Here is a 9,676-nt window from a genome sequence, read left to right on the forward strand (position 1 = left end):
AGAAGATTTCTGAACTGCACTCTACTCCTAGCCAAGCCCTATTCTCATCTTTCCTGTCTCGTTTTTTAATTCACATTTAGTTACATAGTTATATTTAATGCCTATGGACCCCACTGGACTATAAGCATCATGAGAGAAGTGCCAGTGTCTCTTGGCCATCACTATGCCTAGTACTGTGGCTGGCATATAGTAGATGCTCAATAAATATTATATGGGTGCATAAATGAATCAAAATAATGAACACAGGGACACGTGGGTGGCTCAGTTGGTTAAGCATCCGACTTCAGCTCAGGTAATGATCTCGTGGTTCGTGAGTTCAGGCCCCATGCTGACAGCTCAGAGCCTGGAGTCTGTTTCGGATTTTGTGTGTGTCTCTCTTTCTACCCCTCCCCTGCTCATGCTCTGTCTCTCTCTCTCTCTCTAAAATATACATTTTAAAAAATTTAAATAATGAACACAAACAATTATGATGTGATAGATGCTCTAACAGTGAGGGAAGATGAGACAAAACATGCCTTACTTCGTCTCTCTGAGGAATATAGAGAGAGGGGCAAAAGAAATAATCATTAAGAGGGGATATTTGCACTGAATCTTTAGGGATAATACAAGTTCCTGAGGTAACACAGCTGAGATGAGCTTTTGAGATATGAGAGCACACAGTATGCATATTCAGAGACAGTAAGTGGTTGTGGTCTGCATGACTGGACGGAACAGCAGGAGATAAGACCAGAGATGTGGGCAGAAATTAGCCCACAGGAGATCTTGTGTGACATACTAAGCATCCTGGAATTCATCCCATAGAACACTGGAAAGCCAGTAAACAGGGGTTCCTGACCTTAGACTCATAGGCCCCTCAGAGGTGGGTTTTGAACATCCAAGGATTCTAAAATTGTATGTACAATTGTGGTCAGATTTGTGATTTCAGTTTTCATCAGATTCTCGGAAAGATCCATGACTCCAAAAAAGTTTAAGAACCACCACCTTCCCTGACCACCCTAACTAAAACAGCCCTCGTACCCCCACCCCAGTTTACTGACTTTCATAGTAGTTATAACAAAATGTAAGTATCTTGTTAATTTCTTTGCTACTTGCTTACTGCCTATTTCTCCTCTGACAGAGCAGGGAATTTGTCTTGTTCAAGGTTCTATCTCCAGTGCCTATCATACATGGCCTGGAACATAGATAGCTCAATAAATATCTGTTGACTAAGTAAATCTAACTGTAGGTGTTTTTTTAACTGTGGTAAAACAATATATAATATATAATATAAACATAATATAAAATTTACCATCTTAACTATTTTTAAGTGTGTGGTTTAGTGGCATTAAATACATTTACATTGTTGTACAGCCATCACCCCCATCCATCCACAGAATTCCTTTCACCTTGTAAAACTAAAACTCTTTATACCCATTAAATAATAACTCCTCAGCCCCTGGCAACCATCATTCTACTTTCTGTCCCTCTGACATTGACTACTCCAGGTACCTAATATAAGTGGAATCATAGAATCGGTGTCCTTTTGTGACTGGCTTATTTCACTTAGCATAATGTCCTCAAAGTTCATCCATGTTGTAACATGTCTTATAATTTCCTTTTTAAGGCTAAACAATTCCACTTTGTATATCATATTTTGTTCATTCATTCACTCAGTGATGGACACTTAGATTGCTTCCACCTTTTAGCCATTGTGAATAATGCTGTTATGAACATGATGTGTACGTATTTTCTTAGTCCTTTTTGAAATAAGAGTAGTCACAGGATGGGTGAGTGGATGAATGGATAATGATGGATGGATGGATGGATGGATGGGTGGATGGATAGATAGATACATTAAAACACCTGAACTGAGAGTCAGGAGATCTGTTTACTGTCCTAACTACGACATTTCCCATCTACATGACACACGAGACATCAGGGATACTATGAAGTAACACTTATGCCCATTGTAACAATGGCAGCAGTATTAACGGGAATTTCAAAATATTCATAAAGATGAGTAACTCTGTGCTATTTCATGATCACAGTTGTAATGCGTCAGTAAAAGGATTATGTACTAGATTTAAAGGTGTTACTGACTATGAAGAATGGGGTTTCCCAGAGTGGTAACCCTGAGAAGAAAGGTAGTGATTCCAGCTGGGTAAAAAATCACATTTAGTATCAAATATGAAACAAGCATAACATGAGTCAAAACAGCAAAATCAGAGTCACCAAAAATTCAGGACCTTGAGCCAAAAGATACTGGCAGCAAACAGATTCAAATGCCAAAGAAATGTGTATAAATGAAAGGTACAGAGAGAGGAGATTTTGAAGATATTGAGCTCTGCTCTGAACTGGCCCACAGGATTTGCTCATCCATGACCTCACCATCCATGGCAACTGTAAGAAACAACCCCAAGAAAAAAATGAACAAAAAATATATAGATAGTCCAAATATATATAAATATAATTATTATAAACAGTCTATATAAAAGGAAATACTAATGACATATAAACATATTAAAAGATGTCCAATCTCTCTCTACTATGGCAAATGCAAAACTACAGTGAGATACTATTTTTTTACCTATCAGACTGGAAAAGATCACAAATTGATAATATATCATGTTATAAGAGAAAACAGGTACTCACACATTACTGGTGGAAGCATAAATTGGTACCACCTCTAAGAGAGTAATTTGAGAACATCCATCAAAATTATATCAAGAGAATGAGAAGACAAGCTGCAGAATGAGAGAAAATACTTACAAAAGACAAATCTGATAAAGGACTGTAAACCAAACTGTCAAAGAACTCTTAAAACTCAACAATAAGAAAATGAGTAATCCAACTAAAAAGTAGGCACAAGATCTGAACAGACACCTCATCAAAGACATACAGATATCTTTTGATATGCAAAATATATGCAAATAAGCATATGAAAAGATATTCCACATCATATGCCATTAGAGAATTACAAATTAAAACAACAACAAGATGTCACTACATACCTATTAGAATAACCAAAATCCAAAGCACTGACAACACCAAATGCTGGCAAGGATGTGGAACAATAGGGACTCCCATTCATTGCCGATGCAAACAAAAAGTACAGCCACTTTGGAAGACAGGCAGTTTCTTATGAAACTAAACATATTCCTTCCTACTATATGATCCAGCAGTTGTGCTCTATAGTATTTACTCAAAGGAGTTGAAAACATGTTTGCACAAAAACATGCATACAGATGTCTATAGAAGCTTTATTCATAATTGCCAAAACTTGGAAGCAACCAAGATATCCACCGGTAGGTGAATGAATAAATAAACTGTGTACATGCAGAAAATGGAATATTATTTGATGATGAAAGGAAGTAAGCTATCAAGTCATGAAAAGACATGGAGGAATGTTAAAGGGACATTAATAAGTGAAAAAAGCCAATCTGAAAAAGCTATATACTGTATAATTCTAACTATATGACATTTCATAAAAGGCAAAACTATGGAAGCAGTAAAATGATTCATGGTTGCCAGGAGTTAGAGAGGAAAAAGAGATGAATACATGAACACAGAGAATGTTTAGAGTAGTGAAATTATTCTGTATGATATTATAATGATGGATATATTTGTGTCCATTATACATTGGTCAAAACTCATAGAATGTACAACACCAAGAGTGAACCCTAATGTAAATTATAGACTTTGGATGATAATGAGGTATATCCATCAATTATAACAAACGTACCACTCTGGTGGAGGATATTGATGGTGACAGAGGATGAGAATAGGGGTAGTGGGTGGTAATATGGGAAATCTATTCAGTTTTTCTGTAACCTAACACTGCTCTGAACTGGCCTACAGGATTTGCTCATCCATAATCTCACCATTAATAACAACTGTAGGAGCCAACCCCAACAGAAAAATGAACAAAAAATATAAACAGTCCAAATACACATAAATATATAATATATATATAAAGTTATACACATTATAACTTTTGACCCAATAATTTTACTTCTAAGGATTTATGCTACAGATAGACTTACATAAAGGTAAATGATCTATGTTCAAAGTTATTTATTGCAGCACTATTTATAATAGAAAAAGACTAGAAGCAACCTAAAAGCCCATTCATAAACAACTGGTTAAATATATTATGTTTTATCCACTTAATGCAGCCATTAAAAAAAAAGAAAAGAAAACTCTTGAGTGTAAATATGGATTGATCTCAAGGTGATTTTGTTAGGTTAAAAAATCAAAGTGGGACACCTGGGTGGCTCAATCTGTTAAGCATCGGACTCGGTTTTGGCTCAGGTCATGATCTCACAGTTCGAGAGTATGAGCCCTGCATTGGGTTCCGCACTGATAGTGCACAGCCTGCTTGAGATTCTCTTCCTCTCCCTCTCTCTCTGCCCCTCCTTCACTCTCTCTTTCAAAAATAAATAAACTGTGAAAAAAAAATCAAAATGTGCAGAACAATATATAGTATGCTACCATTAGTGTAAAATGGGGGGTAGGAAAAGAATATATACACAGGTCTGCTTATGTGTACATTAAAAATCTCTTGGGGGTGCCTAGGTGGTTCAGTCAGTTGAGTGTTTGACTTTGGCTCAGGTCATGATCTCACAGTTCATGAGTTTGAGCCCCAAGGAAGGCCCTGCACTGACAATGTGGAGCCTGCTTTGGTTTTTCTGTCTCTCCCTCTGGCTCTCTGCCCCCCTCGAAAATAAACAAACAAACAAACAAACTTTTTTAAAAAAATCTCTTGTATACACAGGAAACTGGCAAAATTGGTTGGCTTCAGGAAGAAAATTTCGATGGCAGGGAAGCTTTCTCTATATACACTTATGTACTTTATGAACCATGGAAATGTATTGTTTACTAAATCAATAGATAGCAGGAGGAAGGAAGGGAGGGAAGGAAGGTGAGAGAGAGGAGGAGAATAAATACTACACTAGGATCACTGAATATCCTAATGTAGGCTGTGGACCCAAGCACGGGGCCTCATTTTTAATGGAGAGCCACTATAAAGTCCATTTGCACTGCTTTCTGGCAAGTAGTTGTCATTCCAGGTCCCAGTGTCAGTGTCTTACTTTGACTCATTCTGAGTCACACCCTACTTGTTTCCCACTTCCACTCCTTGGGAAAGCACCTGGGCTGGGAGGGCTTCCTTAAGTATTCACCAAAGTCATGGCCCCATGTGGAAGAGCTGTGAGCTCTTTGGGACAAAGACCTCTTTGAATACAACTGTCATTAACATGATTACACCCACATAACCCTGATATGGGAAGACTCTTTGTGCCTTCTGGAGCATAGGATGCTGCTGGTGAGTAGCCTGAAGAGCCAGTTTTTTAATGCCTGAATCAGTCATGTGTCAGGTTTTCAATTTAAATGATAGACTCTTTGACTGAAAAGAGTTAAGAGCATTCAACTGATCCCCTCATTCTATAGTGGAAATTGAGACCCAAAGAGGAAGGTTACTTGTCCAAAGCCACAGCATGGTCTCTGAATTCCTAATCCAATGCTCTGTCTTCTCCAAAAACATTGTTCAAAACAAACTTATAATTTCTTATAAAGTTAAAGCCATACCTTGTAATTTCACTTTTAAATATTTATTCAAGAGAAGTGAAAGCATATGCTATGCTCTGAATGTGTCCCCACCAAAGTTCATATGTTGACTCCTAAAACCCAAAGGCAATAGTATTGAAAGTGGAGTCTTTGGGAGGTGATTAGGTCATGAGGGTGGAGCCTCACAAATGAGATTATTGCCCTAAAAAAGAGGCCCCAAAGAGCTCTCTAGCCCCTTCTACCAGGTGAAGACACAGTGAGAAGTCATGAGCTATGAACCCAGATGAGGGCACTCGCCAAAACTTGACCATGCTGGCTCTTTCATGTTGAACATTCTCATCTCTGAAACCATGAGAAATAAATTTCTGCTGTTTATAAGCTACAACATCAGTGGTGTTGTGTTATAGCAGCCTGGTCCAACTAAGGCAACATATATCCACAAGAAGTCTAGTATATGAATGTTCACAGCAGCTTTATCTATAATAGCCAGAAAGTAGAAACAACCCAAAAGTCCATTAAAAGGTAAATGGCAGCACCTGGGTGGCTCAGTCAGTTAAGCAACTGACTCTTGATTTCAGCTCAGGTCATGATCTCGCAGTTTCATGAATTTGAGCCCAGCACCAGGCTCTGCGTTGGCAGTGTGGAGCCTGCTTGGGATTCTTTTTCTCTTTCTCTTTCTCTTTTTCTTTCTCTTTCTCTTTCTCTTTTTCTCTTTCTCTTTCTCTCTGTCTCTGTCTCTGTCTCTCTCTCTCTTTCTCTGCCCCTCCCCCATTTGTGCTATCTCTGTCTCTCTCAAAACAAATAAATAGACTTTAAAAAAAACTTTAACACAGAGGAGTGCCTGGGTGGCTCAGTTAGTTGAGCAACTGACCTTGGCTCAGGTCGTGATATCATGGTTTGTGAGTTTGAGCCCCGCATCAGGCTCTGTGCTGACAACTCAGAGCCTGGAGTCTGCTTCAGATTCTGTCTCCCTCTCTCTCTTCCCCTCCCCTGCTTGCACTCTGCTGTCTCTCTCAAAATAAAATAAACATTAAAAAAAATCTTTTAACTTTAAAAAAGAGGTAAATGGATAAACAATTTGTGGTATATTTATTCAATGAAATGCTACTCATCAGTAAAAAGAAACAAACTACCAATCCAGAGAGCAACATAGATGAATCTCATAGACAATGAATGAGAAAAGAGGGCGAACATAAAATTACCTATTGTATTATTCCATTTGTACATAGTTCTAGAGCATGCTTTACGGTGATAGAAAATAGAACAGGGGCACTTGGGTGGCTCAGTCAGTTAAGCAACTGACTTCAGCTCAGGTCATGTTCTCACAGTTCATGAGTTCAAGCCCTGCGTCGGGCTTGAGCAGGAGCCTGGAGCCTACTTCATATCTTTCTCTCTCTCTCTCTCTCTCTCTCTCTCAAAAATAAATAAAACATTTTAAAGCTAATCATTAAAAAAAAAGAAAATAGTACATAGCTGTCTGGGACAGGAAAGGGATGAGCGGCTGCAGAGGGGTATGAGAGAACTTTTGGGGGTATTGTCAATGTTCCATAACTTGATTGAGATGATAGTTACATGGGTATAAACATTTGTCAAAATTCGCCAAACGATGGTTACAGATGATGACTACACAATTTGTCAAAATTCACCAAACTATGGTTACAGATGATGACTACACTTAGCATGGTAAGCATTAAGTAATGTATAGAATTGTTGACTCAATGTATTATACACCTGAAACTAATATAACATTGTGTTAATTACATTTAGATAAAAATTATATATTTTCTAAATTCATCAAATTTGTATACTTAAAATCTGTGTATTTCATTGTATGTAAATTGTACCTTAAAAGAGTTAATTAATTAAAAAAGGGAAAAACAAGCCCTTATATGTATATGTATATCACTCTTTCCTATTTACAGAGCACTTTCTCACCTCTTTATAATGCCTTATATAGAGAAAGGTTTAACATAAGTATGTCTACATAAGTACAGGTGTGGCAAAAGATGATCCTAGCAGGTGATTTTCAATTCTGAGTTTAACACAGATCTATTAGTATCTTTGAGGAATCAAGAAAGGCTTTACAGAGAAGGCAACATAAAAATACCTATTTAAAAGTCAGACAGAGAAAGACAAATACCATATGATCTCATTTATATGTGGAATGTAAAAAGAAGACTCTATAGATACAGACAACAGACTGGTCATTGCAAGAGGCAGGAGTGAGGGGGGTGGTCAAAATGAGTAAGGGTGGTCAAAAGATACAAAATTCCAGTTATAAAATTAATAAGTCCTGGGGATGTAATAAACAACATTGGGACTATAGTTAATAATACTGTATTATATAGTTGAAAGTTGCTAAGAGAGTATTTCTTAAAAGTTCTCATCACAAGGAAAAAAATTCTAAGTATATATGGTGATATATGTTAACTAGACTTATTGTGATGATCATTTTGTAATATATACATATATAAAATTATTACATTATACACCTGAAACTAGCATAATGTTATATGCCACTTATACCTCAGTAAAAAAGGAAGAAAGAAAGAAACTTATCTAATGTAAAAATACCTGTTTAATGTATAAATCTTGTCCAGCATTACAGGGAACTGCATGGGCAAAAGCTAGGGAACAGGAATAGTCAGTTTGGAAGGAAACTTTCTGTATCTGTTCATATAAATTAATAAATTTGTTATTGAATACTTTCTATGTGCCACACACACTGCTCTGGGCATTGGAGGTACCACTATCCTTATTCACATTCTAGTTGTGGAAGATAAATTTTAAAAAAACAAGCAAATAGTGCATATAATATATCAGGCAATGATAAGTGCTGCAAAGGAAAATAAAGCAGAATATGGAGATAAAGATGGTCAGAAAAAGGCAGGGTGATCAAGTAGGACCCCTTACGAACCATATAGAAGGAATGAGGGACTAAGCCACGTGATGCCTGGGAGAAGGCCCTCCCAGGCAAAGAGAAAATGCAAGGCCCCTGAAAGGTGAGCATGAAGAGAATAAGAATGAAAGTTTGAGAGACAGACTCAGGACTATGTTATTAAAGGCCTTGGATGCCACTTAATCCAGTAGCAGGAATTCTTCCAGGAATTTAACATAAGGCAAGAACACTGGACTAGGAATCAAGATTCCTAGATTCAAGTACTGAGTCTGCTTCTAATTTGCTTTTTGACCTTGAGCTAGTGACTTCAACTCTCTGAGATTCAGTTTCCACAGGCATTACATCCCATCTTCAGGGGAGGCTCAAAGGAAGGCAGAAGTAGGACCCCTTAAATTTAATTAATTTAATACCTTTTTAAAAGGTATTAAATGAGGAAGTCCATGGCCCTAAAAGTTGGAAGGAAGAGGTAACATGGATATCCCCAAAATCACTTTGGAGGCCCTCCTCAAGGCCAGAGTGCAGGACTCAGAGAGTATGAGAGAGACCATCTTTGGAAACTACCTACAAAAAATGCTTACATGACCTGAGGTGGCCTGAAGCCCTCAAGATTTCTGACATCATATGTGTGCGTATTAGGGGATCATTACAGCCAGGACAAGTCCTAATCTGTAGGAGAAAGGAGATAAAGTGTTCAGGCCAGGGAACATGACCGGAAAAAAGGGTGAAGTTCAAAGCCTTGCACCAAACCCCCACTCTTGTACACCCAGGTAATGATTCTCTGGAGACCATTGTTAGAATAATAACAAAAGAAGTGTCATTTAGCAATGGCTTGCTATCATTTATTGACTACTATAACAAGTGCTTTACAAACATTATCTTCCTCTTTAATCCTTAAAACACTCCTATATGATAGGTGCTATCATCCTCAATTTGTAGATAAGAACACCGAAAATTAGATTAAGTAACTCATGAAGGACAGAACTAGAATTTAAATCCATTACTCTTAACCACACATTAAAAATGTGCTCACAAAGCATACATATATCAAATCATTGCAATGTACCCTTTAATATATGCCATTGTAAAAAATAAATTAAAATATATATACATATAATTGTATTTGTCAATTATACCTATATAATATACCTATATAAAAGGAAAATTAAAAGGTGCCCAGAGAGGGTGTCCTGGGAAGAAGGAAAAAAAAAAACCTCAGCAGGAACTCAGAATGTC

Source organism: Acinonyx jubatus, chromosome D3, assembly GCF_027475565.1.
Source record: "Acinonyx jubatus isolate Ajub_Pintada_27869175 chromosome D3, VMU_Ajub_asm_v1.0, whole genome shotgun sequence".
Lineage (NCBI taxonomy): Eukaryota > Metazoa > Chordata > Mammalia > Carnivora > Felidae > Acinonyx > Acinonyx jubatus.